The following is a 19,338-nucleotide window of genomic DNA, read 5'->3' on the forward strand; positions in this document are numbered from 1 at the left end:
ATTTCTATGTTAATTTCTGTTTCAGTTTTGATTATGGATGTTATTATGGATTTTATGAACTAAACTCCTATTTAGGGAGATGATGAATGTTGATTGAAATTACTTTTGGTTAATGATAATTGCTATTTCTCCTTTCTTGATTGTGACTTTATCCATATTTGTGTTTAATTACATATTTAAGATTGATCACCTTCTACATGTTCTATGATCTTAATTCAAAATCTGAAAAGTGAGAATTGGGAATGCTAAAATTGGATAAACTAGGTTTTGATGTGAAACGAAAGTATTTGCATAGCCTTTGTGACATTTAGATTATTGCTTAATGCTGATTATATGTTAATCTATCTCAGAGATGATTAGATAACATGTGATTTAGGACCTAAAAGATCTGAAAATAGTTAGGTGAATTTTTATAATCTGTCATTCACATTAAGAAAGAGAATAGTAATTAGCATTAACAATTGGGTAATTAAATCAACAGGATTCTTTTCCCTAATTTCTCATCCTTGATTAAACACCTTTATTGCTTCCTTTAATTTTCTTGTTTTTCTTTATTTCAAAATCTATCAAAATTATTTATCCACCAAATAGAATCATAAGTCTAATTTAGTGGTATTCAGTTCAATTCCCTGTGGTTCGACGTCACCTGCGTGAGTTTACTACTTGATTAAGTGCACTTGCGTATGGTCTATAAATTTCGTAACAAGTTTTTGGCGCCGTTGCCGGGGAATTGTTTAAAAATTGATATTGCATAAAATTAGATTAAATTCTACTTTGGTTAATTTTTCTTGCTTATTGCTAATCTGTTTCTCTTAGATTGTCTTATTTCAGGCATTGGAGGTGTATGCGACGTCAAGGACAAGGTGTCATATTGCCGGTTGATCCTGAAATTGAGATGACCTGTAGAAGAAACAGAAGAAACAAGAGGCAAGAAAGAGTTTCAGCAACTGCTGAAACACAAGAAATCATGGCTGAGAATGCTAATGGCGGTAATAATGGAGGTAACAACGGTAATAATGGAGGTGCCATTGAAGATCAAGCAAATGGCCGCAGTTTGAGAGATTACATTCTTCCAACTCTTACGGGGGTCCAGTCTTGCATAAGACCACCCGCCGTAGATGCAAACAACTTTGAGATAAAGCCAGCCATACTCCAAATGGTGCAATCCTCAGTTCAGTTCGGTGGACTACCCTCTGAAGACCCCAATCTGCACTTGTTAAATTTCATGGAGTTATGTCAAACTTTCAAAGTCAATGGAGTTAGTGATGATACCATCCGCTTGAGACTTTTCCCATTCTCGCTGAGATAGCGAGCTAAAAGTTGGTTGATCTCCTTGCCACCGAACTCTATTGCAACATGGATTGATTTGGCGACAAAGTTCTTGTCCAAGTTTTTTTCTCCAGCAAAAGCTGCCAAGCTGCAAGGTGAAATTAATAATTTTTGTCAACTAGACAGTGAATCTCTCTATGAGGCTTGGGAGAGGTTCAAGGATCTCATCAGGAAATGTCCACATCATGGGATCGAAAAGTGGAAGTTGGTTCATAATTTCTACAATGGGCTGATTGGTAATACAAGAACAATTATAGACGCCGCAGCTGGTGGGGCATTTATGAGAAAATGTGTAAATGAGGCCTATGATTTGCTAGAAGAAATGGCCACGAATAACCAACAATGGCCAATTGAAAGAAGCCAAACGAAGAAAGCTGCTGGTATGCACGAGGTAGACGCCATTACCAAGTTGATAGCCCAAGTGGAGGCCCTAACGAAGTTGATGACTGCTCAGGTGAAACAGGCTCAAGTTACTTGTGAGCTATGTGGGGCCCCTCACACATATGACACATGCTCGATGGATGTGAATAGTTTGCCAATGAATCAAGCAAATGCCATTGGGAACTATTCTCAAAACAATAATTATGTTCACAACCAACAGGGGTTCTACCAGCAGAGAAATCAACCCCAACAAAACCAACAACAATTGCAACAACAAAGTCCTAGTGGAGGCTTAAATATCCAAGCTGACTTATTACTCCAATTCATGATGGAGACTAAAGCCTCTATTAAAACTCTAGAAACTCAGATTGAACAATTGGCTACTCAAGTGCCAAAACAAGCTCAAGGAAATTCACTAGCACTAGTGAGGCAAAAGGAAAAGAGCAATGTCAAGCAATTTCCTTGAGTAGTGGAAATAGTTATAAGGGACCTAGTGGCAAGCAACCAGTTGAAGATGGGGTTCAGGATCAACAGGCACAGACACAGGCACCAAAGGAAAAGAACACTACTGAGGGTCTTGCACCAAAAGAAGCTTTACCTCCGATCAGCATAGATCACCATATTAAAATTCCTTACCCTCAACGACTCCGCAAGAACAACCTCGACAAGTAGTTTTCAAAATTTCTTGAAATATTCAGGAAACTGCACATTAACATTCCATTTGCGGAGGCCTTGGAGCAAATGCCAACTTACCTGAAGTTCATGAAAGAAATTTTAGCTAAGAAAAGGAAGTTGGAAGAATTCGAGACAGTGGCACTCACTGAGGAGTGCAGTACAATTTTGCAGAAGAAACTACCGCCCAAGCTTAAAGATCCAGGTAGTTTTAATATTCCATGCTCTATAGGGGGTTCAGTCGAAACTAAAGCTCTATGTGATCTGGGAGCAAGCATTAATCTAATGCCCTTGTCTATCTTCAAAAGACTATAACTGGGAAAAGCAAAACCCACAACAGTGACTTTACAACTGGCGGATCGTTCTTTGACTCATCCTCGTGGGATAATTGAAGATATACTAGTGAAGGTTGGTAAGTTTATCTTTCCTGCTGATTTCTTAATTCTTGATATGGAGGAAGATTCAACTATTCCTATTATTTTGGGAAGACCATTCTTAGCCATGGGGCGAGCATTAATATATGTTCAAAAGGGGGAGTTAAAGTTGCGAGCATTACTTTTTGTTAATGATAATTTCTATTTCTCCTTTCTTGATTGTGAATTTATCCATATTTGTGTTTAATTACATGTTTAAGATTGATCACCTTCTACATGTTTTATGATCCTAATTCAAAATCTGAAAAAGTGAGAATTGGAAATGCTAAACTTGGATAAACTAAGTTTTGATGTGAAACGAAAGTATTTGCATAGCCTTTGTGACATTTAGATTATTGCTTAATGCTTATTATATGTTAATCTATCTCAGAGATGATTAGATAACATGTGATTTAGGACCTAAAAGATCTGAAAAGAGTTAGGTTAATTTTTATAATCTGTCATTCACATTAAGGAAGAGAATAGTAATTAGCATTAACAATTGGGTAATTTAATCAACAGGATTCTTTTCCCTAATTTCTCATCCTTGATTAAACACCTTTATTGCTTTCTTTAATTTTCTTGTTTTTCTTTATTTCAAAATCTATCAAAATTATTTATCTACGAAATAGAATCATAAGTCTAATTTAGTGGTATTCAGTTCAATTCCCTGTTGTTCGACCTCACCTGCGTGTGTTTACTACTTGATTACGTGCACTTGCGTATGGTCTATAAATTTCGTAACAAGTTTTTGGCGCTGTTGCCGGGGAATTGTTTAAAAATTGATATTGCATAAAATTAGATTAAATTCTACTTTGGTTAATTTTTCTTGCTTATTGCTAATCTGTTTCTCTTAGATTGTCTTATTTCAGGCATTGGAGGTGTATGCGACGTCAAGGACAAGGTGTCATATTACCGGTTGATCCTGAAATTGAGAAGACCTGTAGAAGAAACAGAAGAAACAAGAGGCAAGAAAGAGTTTCAGCAACTGCTGAAACACAAGAAATCATGGCTGAGAATGCTAATAGCGGTAACAATGGAGGTAACAACGGTAATAATGGAGGTGCCATTGAAGATCAAGCAAATGGCCGCAGTCTGAGAGATTACATTCTTCCAACTCTTACGGGGGTCCAGTCTTGCATAAGACCACCCGCCGTAGATGCAAACAACTTTGAGATAAAGCCAGCCATACTCCAAATGGTGCAATCCTCAATTCAGTCCGGTGGACTGCCCTCTGAAGACCCCAATCTGCACTTGTTAAATTTCATGGAGTTATGTCCAACTTTCAAAGTCAATGGAGTTAGTGATGATGCCATCCGCTTGAGACTTTTCCCATTCTCGCTGAGATAGCGAGCTAAGAGTTGGTTGATCTCCTTGCCACCGAACTCTATTGCAACATGGACTGATTTGGCGACAAAGTTCTTGTCCAAGTTTTTTCTCCAGCAAAAGCTGCCAAGCTGCGAGGTGAAATTAACAATTTTTGTCAACTAGACAAGGAATCTCTCTATGAGACTTGGGAGAGGTTCAAGGATCTCATCAGGAAATATCCACATCATGGGATCGAAAGGTGGATCTTGGTTCATAATTTCTACAATGGGCTGATTGGTAATACAAGAACAATTATAGACGCCGCAGCTGGTGGGGCATTTATGAGAAAAAGTGTAAACGAGGCCCATGATCTGCTAGAAGAAATGGCCATGAATAACCAACAATGACCAACTGAAAGAAGCCAAACGAAGAAAGCTGCTGGTATGCACGAGGTAGACGCCATCACCAAGTTGATAGCCCAAGTGGAGGCCCTAACGAAGTTGATGACTGCTCAGGTGAAACAGGCTCAAGTTACTTGTGAGCTATGTGGGGGCCCTCACACATATGACACATGCTCGGTGGATGTGAACATTTTGCCAATGAATCAAGCAAAGGCCATTGGGAACTATTCTCAAAACAATAATTATGGGCACAACCAACAGGGGTTCTACCAGTAGAGAAATCAACCCCAACAAAACCAACAACAATTGCAACAACAAAGTCCTAGTGGAGGCTTAAATATCCAAGCTGACTTATTACTCCAATTCATGATGGAGACTAAAGCCTCTATTAAAACTCTAGAAACTCAGATTGAACAATTGGCTACTCAAGTTGCAAAACAAGCTCAATGAAATTCGCCTAGCACTAGTGAGGCAAAAGGAAAAGAGCAATGTCAAGCAATTTCCTTGAGGAGTGGAAATAGTTATAAGGGACCTAGTGGCAAGCAACCAGTTGAAGATGGGGTTCAGGATCAACACGCACAGACACAGGCACCAAAGGAAAAGAACACTACTGAGGGTCTTGCACCAAAAGAAGCTTTACCTCCGATCAGCATAGATCACCATATTAAAATGTTGGAAATTATTTTACCAGGATCTTAGATCTACTCACAAGTATGTTGATTAACACCCTTAATATGAACTTTCTAAAACGATGAAATAAACACATATAAAGTTTAGGAAACCTTACATTGGGTGCAGCGAAATAATATGACTCCTTCCGTTCAGATATCTAGCCCTTGATTCCTTTCTGTAGTAGAGCATTATCAATATCTGAACCTGGATCTCTTTCTCTGAAACTTTGGTGCTGAAACTCCTTCTTGCTGAAAGTCTTTCTTCACGATCTTCCTCACTATGGTTGAGGTATCACTTTTTGTGTGTGGGCACTACTCTAACCCTAAGAATTTTGAAATTTAAGAGGGAAGAAAGAGAGAGGGATTGGTCGGCCAGATAGGGAGAGAGAAGGCTCAGGTTTTTCTCTGAATCAGCAGTGTAATATTCCTGAAGCCTTCACTATCTATTTATAACATTCCACTAGGGTTAGGTTTGAATTATTTGGCATTAAAATAATGAAAATATCAGTTTAAATTCCCTACAAAAGTGGTCGGCCAAGCATAGTGGATTTGGGCTTCACTTTTTGCAATTTTGCAGTTTTATCTTTTCTGCATCTGATTTTCTCAAAAACGCCAATTTTCTAATTCAACCATTTAAATGACAATTCTAACTATTTAATAACTATAAATAATTATTGAATAATATTGTCATTTATCATATTTATTAATTGAACCATACAAAGTATCATAATTAACAAATATGCCCCTAAAACTCTTTCTTTACAATTTTGCCCTTACTTAGTGAAAAATACACAAATAGACATAGTCTAATTTGAGAATTATAATTGATTAATCAAAACCAATTATATGAGTCTTACAAGCAATATTATCTCAACATGGGTCTATATAACCGAGCTTCTAATAAGCAGATCAAGAATTTATTACCTAAATTTACTTACTTATTAATTCTTTGTTGAATCCACGCATAGAACTTAGAATTGCACTCTCAGTATATAGAATGCTCTATATGTTCCACCATATAGACACATCATTAGTTATCTATTGTTATAATCCTAATTTGATCAATGATCCTCTATATGAATGATCTACACTGTAAAGGGATTAGATTACCGTTACACCCTACAATGTATTTAGTCCTTAAAACACTTAACCCTGTATAAATGATATTTCAGCTTATGTGAAATGAGATCTCCACCATTTATTTTCGTTTGGTCAAGCTCGAAGGAGATCATCCTTTACTTACTATTCGCCAGATAGAAGCTATAGATTCCATGTTTATGTTAGCGCTCCCACTCAATTGCTCTACCGTGTTCCCAAAATGTACATATCACCCTGACCTAAAAGTAGGCTTAACTAACAAATCAAAGAACATGAATAGCCTCTTGAGATTGAGCCTAATCATAACAGGATTAAGATCATTTGATCTAGGATCAACTAGGCGATATTGACTTGAATAGATATTACGGTAAGTTTAATAAATCTAAGTCAAAGTTCAATATCGGTCCCTTCCGATGCATACTCCATGCATCCAACCTGAGCTTTACTTTAACCAATGCACTGGAAAGAACATAGCACTTCTCCAAATGCAAGTAAACTGTGTTGTAGATTATCATATCAGTAAAATCCTATGTCTGATAAATCTAGGAAACTTTATTCACATAGTCATGTTTACTTTCCAATGTGTTGACAGCACAATAAACAGGATCAAGTATGTGAAAAGGGTTTCAGATGAATTCATACATTATGTACATATAGTCATGAAATAAATCATGTGAACCTTGCAACATTAAATGTTATTTGTGATCGATATTAATAAGCAAATTTGATTATATTGAAATGAGTTTTATTTAGGGCATAAAACCCAACTAACTCCCTCTTGCACTAATATAAAACAAAAAGTGTGTTTCAAATAATCTCAACACCTTGATATACAAATCAAGTGTAGTAGTAATAAACTCCTCGTAATAGGATCTGAAAGGTTGAATTAAACACAACCTTTTCTCCACCATTACTCTTCCTTAATCACAAAATCATTGATAATGTGAAATTCCTCTCTATATGTCTACTCTCTTGGGATACTGGATTCTATACCTTTGGCAACTACTTCTTGGTTATTCAGGAAGTAACACTAGTAGTTAAGGCAATTTGGAATGGTGCTAAAGATGTATAGAACTTTCCTTAGACTGAATAAGTACCTTTCCTGCAACTTTAATATTCAGTCCCTTTCTGGTAGACCTAGAGACTTCAGATAGGTTTTTACACTTCTCCAAAATCACTATTCCACCCCCAGAGTAATCACCATCTTATCAGAAAGATTTTCTAGCACAAAGGCAAATTTCGAAATCTGATATGGTGTAGTCTAAGAGTTTTAAACACACCCTTATAGACTAACATATAGTTCCTCTTCTTAATCTTAAGATTTACTTGATTGTCTTCCAATGTTCTTCTCCTGGATTAATCTGATACCTACTCATTACTCCCACTCAACAGCAGGTGTCTGGTCTAAGGCATACTAAAGCATATATGAGACCTCTCACTGTTGATTTAAGAAATTCTTTCATGGCATTATCTTTTCTGGAATAGTTGAGACTTTTCCTTAGATAAATAAAATCTATGCCTAGAAGTCGAGAAGCTTCTATAGATTGCCATTAGAAAGAAAATGCTTCAGCATCTTACTAAAGTAAGTTGCTTGCATTAGAGTAAGTAATTACCAGGCATACCACAAGCCATAGGTTTAGATAAACTCAAACCTATAATACTAGGAACAGGAAGTTTTGTTAAGTCCATTGAATAGACTTATAAACAAAAATTTCCTTTTATGTCCTTGTAATAGAAAATTTAGGTTATTCCATGTGAATGGATTAAACCATAGTTCTATTGGCTTTTCATCTTAGTTTCTTATCTTGACAATCCATTACTTGTTTAAACTCACAATGGATTTTAATCACTAGTGTCTTCCAAGTCATAAGAAGGTGAGTTCCTAGAAACTCTCCCACTACGACAAGGTACCGTGAATTATGTCTAAGAAAACTAAATGGTATTGACCTCTTCGGTTGTGACAAGACAACAGAAGCAGTGGGATCATCATATGTCATATAAGATGATAGAACACTTTTGGAATCAAGAAAAATATCTCCTTTATTTGCTACTTTATTTTCAGACTTAGTCATTATCTTAGAAAAGTAGTATTTGTTTGAACAAACACTTTCTTATCTATTGACTATGGGATGGTCCACCCATAATCACTTAGAATAGCTAACAAACCATGGTTAACAGTTCTAGCTTTTCTTAAGATTTTGATTAGGTCATCGATGAATCTAGTAATGATTTACATTAAGTATACAACCATTACATCATTCTGAAATTGTATTACCATAGAAGATTTTAGGCAACGACTAGTAACTAATCATTAATATGCAACTCGAAATTTCTGGGGATGTAAGTTTGGATATAATTCAAAAATCAGTTTAATGATCTTTGAACTGCATATCTACTAACTATTTCTCCACCCCTATCAGTTCGTAAGATCTCTAACCACTTACCTTAATGGTTTTAACCATTGCTAGAAATTAATGAAATTTTTAAACATTTCAAATTTCTTTGCATAAGGTATAATCTAGAGTGATCGTTTGAAGAATACAACGAAAAAACTCATATCCACCCTTGAATGTACATCCATCTGCGAATGAGATGAACTACTTTCAATGGATATAGGCATATTAACTCTTTGCAGAGATTGATCTTGTCAAATCCGCTATGAACAAGGTTCAAATGCCATAGATTAAAAAAAATGTGGTAGTGTCTTTTGATGACTTAGGTTTAGTTACATCAAAGAGTTCTTAGAATAGTGCAAGTGGATCCTGGTCACGGAATACCAAACTCATATTCCATACAGTTTGAATCCATTAATAGAAGATGGATATTAAACCCTTGTGAAGGTGTAACTGTATTGCATCCTGGAATTAGAAATATAAGAAAATTTCTGTTTGGAATCTAAAATTAAAGTCAAAGACTTAAATTTATACCAAATATAATGACTAATTCTATCTTGGACCACCACTACTAATTTAACTCTAAGTCTGATTTGCCCATACAAGTAGGAGATTTCTAAGATTGAGGATTTATATCAATTGGGAATAGAATTTCGAGATTATAATCATATGCGTCATTTAATTTCTTAAGAGAAAATATAGAATGACATGAAATGATTTATAGACCATTCATCCAATGATATATTATTGAGCTAATTCGAAATGAATAAGCTAAGAGGAATTAGGATAATTTCGTTGTTTAAATAAGAATCCAACGATGCTTCGATTAGCGAAAGTCAAAGTAATCTTATTTATATAATCTTCTTGTTTCATATCGTAAAAATACTAGTCTAAGGTGTCATCAATTGATGAACAGCTAGATGTCGCATATACAATATTTATCTTTCGAGATCTAACACTATTATGTATGTCTAATGGTGAAAATCCACTAGGGATTTATCTCATTAGATAAACAAACCAAGTTAGACCAACAATGAAGATTCGAAATTAAACTACAACTTAATAACAGAAAATAACATGGTTCAATATAAATCCATACACAATTCAGAAATTATTAAACATATAGCAAGTAGGAATGACAAGTGAAAATACTAAAACATACAATCCTAAATAATTTCCAAGGTTTTCAACAAATTGATATCAGTGTCCCGTTTAGGCGAGAGTCAAAGCTACCATCCATTGAATAGAGTTGTCAGCTCATCTAAAATGTTAAACATTCTAGCAACCTTTTATTCGATCAAGATTGGAATTCAGCGTTGTCCCGTTTAGGCGAGAGTCAAGGCAATTCTATCTTATGAGCTTCCACCATTGTTTCGCAATTTGTAAGTCAAATATGGTCGCCACCATTATGGTGATCCATACCATATAAAACACTTACAAACTACTTATCTTTCGAGATTAAACGGTGCGAAATTGCTAATGAACGTTCCTCCATTAGGGAGGATTACTCACTAAAACAAACGCGATGTAAAACCAACAATGGAGATCGAATATCTTAATAATAAAGCTCATTATTTAAAGAGAGTTGTATTTTCTTTGATTCTCTTTATTTTATCTATTTATTTTAAATATGTATTTATTTAATTAAAATTTCCAATTTAGAATGAATAATTCTAAATATAAATTTTAATTTAATATTTATAAATTTTACTTAGATGGATATGAAAATAATATGAATTATTTCCATCTTAGTAATAATTTCCAATAAATATTTAGAAAAATATTCAATTTAAGTTGTTACAAAATTAATTTAAATTAATTTACAACTCAAATTTAATTTTCTATAAATATATATTGCATTTCAAAAAATTAAAGTGTTTAAGAATACAATTTTCGAAAATGCATGTTAAAATAAAAATAAATCCTGGAAAAATTATTCTAATTTAATGTTGGCCCAAAATTATTTAATAAAATTAATTTACAACAAAAAATATAATTTTCCTATTTAATTAAATATATAAGAAAAATTTCAAATATTTAAGTATGATGATCAACTTAAATATTAATTTTCTATTTAATTAAATACACTAGAAAAATACTTCAAGCAAAAAATATCGCCTATCTAGATTTTCCTTTGACTAATTAATTCAATTTCTAATCATTTATTTTAAATTAATCAATTAATGAAAAAAATATTGATTTAAGTTGGTCCAAAATTAAAATAAATAATTTACAACTTTAATCTATTTTTCAAATAAAATTCGAAATTCCAGCATTTAAGAAATGCAATTTCGAAATTTGATTAATAAAATAAAGAAAAAATATATTTTGAAAATTATTTAAATTTAGTTGAAAAATAAATTTCAACTAAAAATAATTTTCTATTTAATTAAGTGTCATGAAAAAGAAATATTTAAGTATCATGATGAAAATCAACTTAGATATTTAATTTTCAATTTAATTAAATGTATTAAATTCAAGAAATAAATAATTAAGTGTAGAAAAGGCTTAATTATTAATCTCTAGTTTAATACTAGGAAAAAAATATACTTAAAATAAATTGTACCAAAATTAATTATTTAAATAATTAATTTCACAATGTATAATATTTTCCTATTTAATATTAGAAATAATAAGTAGTCTAGAAATAACTATCTAGAAAATATCTTATTTGACTAAGTATCTTTTCCACAAAATTTGAAAAAATATCTAATTTAAGTTATATTAGAAAAAATCTAGAACTTAAATATTTTCAAATTTAAATTTAATTAAATATCAAAAATTAAGTTGTAACCACTTAATTTGAAAATATTCCATTTTAAGTTAATATTCGAAAATATATCAACTTAAAAAAAATATCTAAAGAATCTTAATAACCAATGCCTAAAATTCTTCAACTTAATTTTGAAATTTAAAATACAAAGGATATTCAGATTTAAGCTGGTTAGTTATAGATAACTAAATGTCAACTTAAATAGGAATATTTAATGAAAAATTTAAATTAAGCTTTAGAAAGAATCTAGATGGTTATAATTCTATATTTAATTAAATACAAGAAAATACATATAGTTTAACTTAGAATAAAATTCTTTAAACTATGGTTTTCTTAAATTAATTTCAAAATAAATGAAATTAATTATGTTGCTAATCAATTTTATTAGGTTAAACTAGTTTAATTAACCTAGTACAGTTATTCAAATCAGGCAAATGGGCCTTCACAATTGGGGTGGTTCATGTGAGGGGGTGCTGGGTTCAGTATGTCGTACCCACTACTATGGCTCCCAACTCTCACACAAGGCCCAAAAGAGAGGAATTTAACCTTAAAATGAACAACTGTTATTAATTGAATAGGCCCAAAAACTAAATGGGCCTAAATAAAATCTATCAAAAACTATGACATTTTATTTAGCAACAACAACCTATATGCATCTATAATGAAATTAAACGCATAGGCTCACACAGGCACACTTTGGATGGGTCCTATCATGTTGCTAGGTCATACACAGATGAAAGAAGATTGTAAATATACCTGTTACAAATTATTTACTTGACCAAGGGAGCCATCAGATCATTAGATTTGGCAAAAAGTTAACCATGGCTATTTGCAATCAAGCAATAATAGGTTTTGAAAACTTACAAACAAGCTAAAACATATACTCCTGCAACAAGATTAGCTGGATAGTTGGATGTAGGATTTATTTAATTTTAAATAAATAATTTCGAAAAAATAATTAATTAAATAAATAAAATTTATTTTCGAAAATTAATATAATAAAATAAAATTTAAAATTTCGAAATTAATAAATAAAAAAATATTTAAAATTAAACCTACAATTTTGAAAAATTAGGTTTCAACCAACCTAAATATCATTTCAAAATTTGCTAACTATTTTTAAATATTTAATATTATTTTATAAATAATAATTAAATAAAAAATTAAAAAAGATAAATGAATATCTTTTTCAGATTTTAAATGTAATTTAAATAAATAAATTAACAAAATTTAAAAGTTAGCAAAATATCTTACATCTATTTAAAATTACATGATTATAGTTATCTTATTTTAAATTTAAATAAGGTCAAATTATTTTAAAAAAAAATTAATTTAAAAAATTTAAAATCTGACCTTCAATTTAAAAATAAGATAAGATATAATCAAATTTAAAAATAAGATAGATAATTAAGCAAAAAAGATAGATATTTACTATTTTTCAAATTCAAATTACACTAATATCATGAATTAAATTTAAAAAAAAATAATTAATTTAATTATGATAATAAGAATTGAATTAGAAATAGTAAATGTATAAATACAGAACTACACAAAAAATCGGAAGTTAATTCCATGAAAAAGCATGAAAAAACGAAGAAAAACGAAAAAATTGCGAGCTGTACGGACAGTATGCCAAGCATACTGTCCATGGGCGCGCAAGGGGCTGCATGGGCGAGGGATGCGGGCGCAGGAGGCTGCATGCAGCCTGTTCCGGCGCGTATCCCTGTTGCTCAACCCTGATTTTTTTGAAACTTCAAAAAATCATAACTAATTCAAATTAAATCAAAATTGAGTTCTGTAAAAAGGTAACTTGCTTAATTTTTTCCATACTATCCAATAAAAATAATTCAAGAAACAGATATTCAATTATTTTTCACGAAAATTCACAAACATCAATCAATCATCAAATAACACTCAATACAACATGATACCATCCAAAACATCAAACAATCGTTTTAAAGTCCAAATTTCTTGCAAGAAAATCAATTACTATGGCTCTGAGGCCAGTTGTTGGAAATTATTTTACCAAGATCTTAGATCTACTCACAAGTATGTTGATTAACACCCTAAATATGAACTTTCTAAAACGATGAAATAAACACATATAAAGTTTAGGAAACCTTACATTGGGTGCAGCGGAATAATATGACTCCTTCCGTTCAGATATCTAGCCCTTGATTCCTTTCTGTAGCAGAGCATTATCAATATCTGAACCTGGATATCTTTCTCTGAAACTTTGGTGCTAAAACTCCTTCTTGCTGAAAGTCTTTCTTCACGATCTTCCTCACTATGGTTGAGGTATCACTTGCTGTGTGTGGGCACTACTCTAACACTAAGAATTTCGAAATTTAAGAGGGAAGAAAGAGAGAGGGAGTGGTCGGCCAGATAGGGAGAGAGAAGGCTCAGGTTTTTCTCTGAATCAGAAGTGTAATTTTCCTGAAGCCTTCACTATCTATTTATAGCATTCCACTAGGGTTAGGTTTGAATTATTTGGCATTAAAATAATGAAAATATCAGTTTAAATTCCCTAAAAAAGTGCCCGGCCATGCATAGTAGATTTGGGCCTCACTTTTTGCAATTTTGCAGTTTTATCTTTTCTGCATCAGATTTTCTCAAAAACGCCAATTTTCTAATTCAACCATTTAAATGCCAATTCTAACTATTTAATAACGATAAATAATTATTAAATAATATTGTCATTTATCATATCTATTAATTGAACCATACAAAGTATCATAATTAATAAATATGCCCCTAAAACTCTTTCTTTACAATTTCGCCCTTACTTAGTGAAAAATTCACAAATAGACATAGTCTAATTTGAGAATTATAATTGATTAATCAAAACCAATTATATGAGTCTTACAAGCAATATTATCTCAACTAGTGCGGGGACCATGGGTCTATATAACCGAGCTTCCAATAAGTAGATCAAGAATTTAGCACTAAAATTCGCTAACTTATTAATTCTTCGTTGAATCCACGCATAGAACTTAGAATTGCACTCTCAGTTATATAGAATGCTCTATATGTTCCACCATATAGACACATCATTAGTTATCCATTGTTATAATCCTAATTTGATCAATGATCCTCTATATGAATGATCTACACCGTAAAGGGATTAGATTACCGTTACACCCTACAATGTATTTTATTCCTTAAAACACTTGACCCCGTATAAATGATATTTCAGCTTATGTGAAATGAGTACTCCACCATTTATGTTCGTTTGGTCAAGCTCGAAGGAGATCATCCTTTGCTTAGTTTCCGCCAGATAGAAGCTATAGATTCCATGTTTATGATAGCGCTCCCACTCAATTGCACTACCGTGTTCCCAAAATGTACGTATCACCCTGACCTAAAAGTAGGCTTAACTAACAAATCAAAGAACACGAATAGCCTCTCGAGATTGAGCCTAATCATATCAGGATTAAGATCATTTGATCTAGGATCAACTAGGCGATATTGACTTGAATAGATATTACAGTAAGTTTAATAAATCTAAGTCAAAGTTCAATATCGGTCCCTTCCGATGCATACTCCATGCATCCAACCTGAGCTTTACTTTAACCAATGCACTGGAAAGAACATAGCACTTCTCCAAATGCAAGTAAACTGTGTTGTAGATTATCATATCAGTAAAACCCTATGTCTGATAAATCTAGGAAACTTTATTCACATAGTCATGTTTACTTTCCAATGTGTTGACAGCACAATAAACAGGATCAAGTATGTGAAAAGGGTTTCAGATGAATTCATACATTATGTACATATAATCATGAAATAAATCATGTGAACCATGCAACATTAAATGTTACTTCTGATATATATTAATAAGCAAATCTGGTTATATTGAAATGAGTTTTATTTAAGGCACAAAACCCAACATAAAATTCCTTACCCTCAACGACTCCGCAAGAACAACCTCGACAAGCAGTTTTCAAAATTTCTTTAAATATTCAGGAAACTGCACATTAACATTCCATTTGCGGAGGCCTTGGAGCAAATGTCAACTTACCTGAAGTTCGTGGAAGAAATTTTAGCTAAGAAAAGGAAGTTGGAAGAATTCGAGACAGTGGCACTCACTGAGGAGTGCAGTGCAATTTTGCAGAAGAAACTACCGCCCAAGCTTAAAGATCCGGGTAGTTTTAATATTCCATGCTCTATAGGGGGTTCGGTTGAAACTAAAGCTCTATGTGATCTGGGAGAAAGCATTAATCTAATGCCCTTGTATATCTTCAAAAGGCTATGATTGGGAAAAGCAAAGCCGACAACAGTGACTTTACAACTGGCGGATCGTTCTTTGACTCATCCTCGTGGGATAATTGAAGATGTACTAGTGAAGGTTGGTAAGTTTATCTTTTCTGCTGATTTCTTAATTCTTGATCTTGAAATTGAGAAGACCTGTAGAATAAATAGAAGAAACAAGAGGCAAGAAAGAGTTTCAGCAAGTGCTGAAACACAAGAAATCATGGCTGAGAATGCTAATGGCAGTAACAATGGAGGTAACAACGGTAATAATGGAGGTGCCATTGAAGATCAAGCAAATGGCCGCAGTCTGAGAGATTACATTCTTCCAACTCTTACGAGGGTCCAGTCTTGCATAAGACCACCCGCCGTAGATGCAAACAACTTTGAGATAAAGCCAGCCATACTCCAAATGGTGCAATCCTCAGTTCAATTTGGTGGACTGCCCTCTGAAGACCCCAATCTGCACTTGTTAAATTTCATGGAGTTATGTCAAACTTTCAAAGTCAATGGAGTTAGTGATGATGCCATCCGCTTGAGACTTTTCCCATTCTCGCTGAGAGAGCGAGCTAAGAGTTGGTTCATCTCCTTGCCACCGAACTCTATTGCAACATGAACTGATTTGGCGACAAAGTTCTTGTCCAAGTTTTTTTCTCCAGCAAAAGCTGCCAAGCTGCGAGGTGAAATTAATAATTTTTGTCAACTAGACAATGAATCTCTCTATGAGGCTTGGGAGAGGTTCAAGGATCTCATCAGGAAGTGTCCACATCATGGGATCGAAAAGTGGATGTTGGTTCATAATTTCTACAATGGGTTGATTGGTAATACAAGAACAATTATAGACGCCGCAGCTAGTGGGGCATTTATGAGAAAAAGTGTAAACGAGGCCTATGATCTGCTAGAAGAAATGGCCATTAATAACCAACAATGGCCAACTGAAAGAAGCCAAACGAAGAAAGTTGCTGGTATGCACGAGGTAGACGCCATCACCAAGTTGATAGCCCAAGTGGAGGCCCTAACGAAGTTGATGTCTGCTCAGGTGAAACAAGGTCAAGTTACTTGTGAGCTATCTGGGGGCCCTCACACATATGACACCTGCTCGGTGGATGTGAACAGTTTGCCAATGAGTCAAGCAAAGGCCATTGGGAACTATTCTCAAAACAATAATTATGGGCACAACCAACAGGGGCTCTACCAGCAGAGAAATCAACCCCAACAAAACCAACAACAATTGCAACAACAAAGTCCTAGTGGAGGCTTAAATATCCAAGCTGACTTATTGCTCCAATTCATGATGGAGACTAAAGCCTCTATTAAAACTCTAGAAACTCAGATGGAACAATTGGCTACTCAAGTGGCAAAACAAGCTCAAGGAAATTCACCTAGAACTAGTGAGGCAAAAGGCAAAGAGCAATGTCAAGCAATTTCCTTGAGGAGTGGAAATAGTTATAAGGGACCTAGTGGCAAGCAACCAGTTGAAGATGGGGTTTAGGATCAACAGGCACAGACACAGGCACCAAAGGAAAAGAACCCTACTGAGGGTCTTGCACCAAAAGAAGCTTTACCTCCGATCAGCATATATCACCATATTAAAATTCCTTACCCTCTAAGACTCCGCAAGAACAACCTCGACAAGCAGTTTTCAAAATTTCTTGAAATATTCAAGAAACTGCACATTAACATTCCATTTGTGGAGGCCTTGGAGCAAATGCCAACTTACCTGAAGTTCATGATAGAAATTTTAGCTAAGAAAAGGAAGTTGGAAGAATTCGAGACAGTGGCACTCACTGAGGACTGCAGTGCAATATTGCAGAAGAAACTACCGCCCAAGCTTAAAGATCCGGGTAGTTTTAATATTTCATGCTCTATAGGGGGTTCGGTTGAAACTAAAGCTCTATGTGATCTGGGAGCAAGCATTAATCTAATGCCCTTGTCTATCTTCAAAAGGCTAGGATTGGGAAAAGCAAAGCCCACAACAGTGACTTTACAACTGGCAGATCGTTCTTTGACTCATCCTCGTGGGATAATTGAAGATGTACTAGTGAAGGTTGGTAAGTTTATCTTTCCTGCTGATTTCCTAATTCTTGATATGGAGGAAGATTCAACTATTCCTATTATTTTTAGAAGACCATTCTTAGCCACGGGGCGAGCATTAATAGATGTTCAAAAGGTGGAGTTAAAGTTTCGAGTCCAAGATGAAGAGGTCAATTTTAATATTTTTGATCCAACCGACATTCCTACCTGTTGCAAGATTGAGATGGTGAAGGGTTGTTTTGTTAAAGCTGGTAAGAAGAGAGTAAAGCCTAAAGAGCGACTTTGAACAATTAGGCGTCGTTGGAAAAGATTGATGTGTGGTAGTTCTGAAGGTGAAGTTACTCTTGTGCAAAAATCAAAAATTAACAATATTGGAGGTCAATTTTCTTCATTCGGTACGAGGGCTCTTTTGGATGCAAGGGGTGGACTTGATCCAATTTGAAGCAATATTGAGGTTCAACCCCTTCTGATGGGGGTGCAGGTAAGTCTCCCTTTCCTTATTTTGCATGACACATTGGGGACAATGTGTATTCTAAGTTTGGGGGAGGGGACTTATAAAAAAAAAATTAACTGTTTTAGTTATTCTGTTCTTTTTAGTTATTTTGCTTTAGTTTAGTCTTTTTATTTGGTTGTTAGTCGATTAAATAAATTGAAGATAGATGTGTGCTGCTGTTAATTGTGATATGTCCTGAAATTTTGAAACTGTGTGCTTAATTCTTTCAACTCTTTAGATTAGTTTGGATGCTTGTGAAACCTGTGTATGAATGCAATTTGACGATCTGTGAAATATGTTATAATTGTTTTACTGTGGTTTGTGGTAAGATTGATTGAATAGCTTAGAACTTGCATGTCTTATTCTTTTGAGGTGAAATCCTTGACAACATTTACTAGGAACATGATTTAGGCAGTTTGTTTGGATAGTTTGAGCCTTTCAAGCCTACCATAAAATGAATATCCTTTGTGAACCCTTTTGAGCCTAAACCTGTTTTGTTTCTTCACCCATTGAACTAAAAGATGTATCCACACTGTTGTTTTTGTCCTCATTACATTTTGAATGGTATCATAAGCCTTACAATAAGTTTGGGGGAGTGAAATATATAGTGTGTGGAAGTATTGAAGAAAATAAAAAAAAAAATCTTGCGTGATTGAGAAACATGTGAAAAAAAAAAGAAGAATTGTAACTCGGCATCACTTGAAAAAAGAAAAGAATGAAAAAAAATCAAAAATAAAAGAAAATTTCAGTGATGTCTGGTGATTGAAAAAAAAACAGAAAAATCTCAATCATTGTTAGTTGTGGGAATACTTCAGGAAATTTTAAAATTATGAGAAGCTTGTGGGTCCTTTTGTGCTTATGATATCTTTAGCCAAATTGTCTTTCATTTTCCAAATATCTAAGCCATAAATTCTAACCTTAAAAAGTCCTTTTGATTCTAAAAGAATGTTGTCAACATTAGTGGAGAGAGGTAAGCATGCAAGCATATTGGCTATTGGTTTGTGGACTAGTTTGATGGAGTGAAACCATTATATGACATTATTTCGATACTGAACTTGGTTTGTATCTCTGCATTGTGTGATAAAATGAGCATCCTAATTAATTGTTAGAGTTTTTGGAAT

General features: G+C 33.8%; 3 non-coding genes across 3 annotated transcripts; all 3 read right to left on the minus strand.

The window, feature by feature from the left end:
• Positions 1-1,415: 1,415 nt before the first annotated feature.
• On the minus strand, positions 1,416-1,521 carry LOC115696171 (small nucleolar RNA R71). The gene has a single exon (XR_004007762.1). It is a non-coding gene; the product is annotated as a small nucleolar RNA R71 (small nucleolar RNA).
• A 2,728-nt stretch (positions 1,522-4,249) lies between these two features.
• Positions 4,250-4,356, minus strand: LOC115696082 (small nucleolar RNA R71). Its single transcript, XR_004007680.1, has one exon. It is a non-coding gene; the product is annotated as a small nucleolar RNA R71 (small nucleolar RNA).
• A 12,004-nt stretch (positions 4,357-16,360) lies between these two features.
• Positions 16,361-16,467, minus strand: LOC115696000 (small nucleolar RNA R71). The gene has a single exon (XR_004007604.1). It is a non-coding gene; the product is annotated as a small nucleolar RNA R71 (small nucleolar RNA).
• Positions 16,468-19,338: the final 2,871 nt, after the last annotated feature.

This window comes from Cannabis sativa, chromosome 6 (assembly GCF_029168945.1).
Source record: "Cannabis sativa cultivar Pink pepper isolate KNU-18-1 chromosome 6, ASM2916894v1, whole genome shotgun sequence".
NCBI classification, from domain to species: domain Eukaryota; kingdom Viridiplantae; phylum Streptophyta; class Magnoliopsida; order Rosales; family Cannabaceae; genus Cannabis; species Cannabis sativa.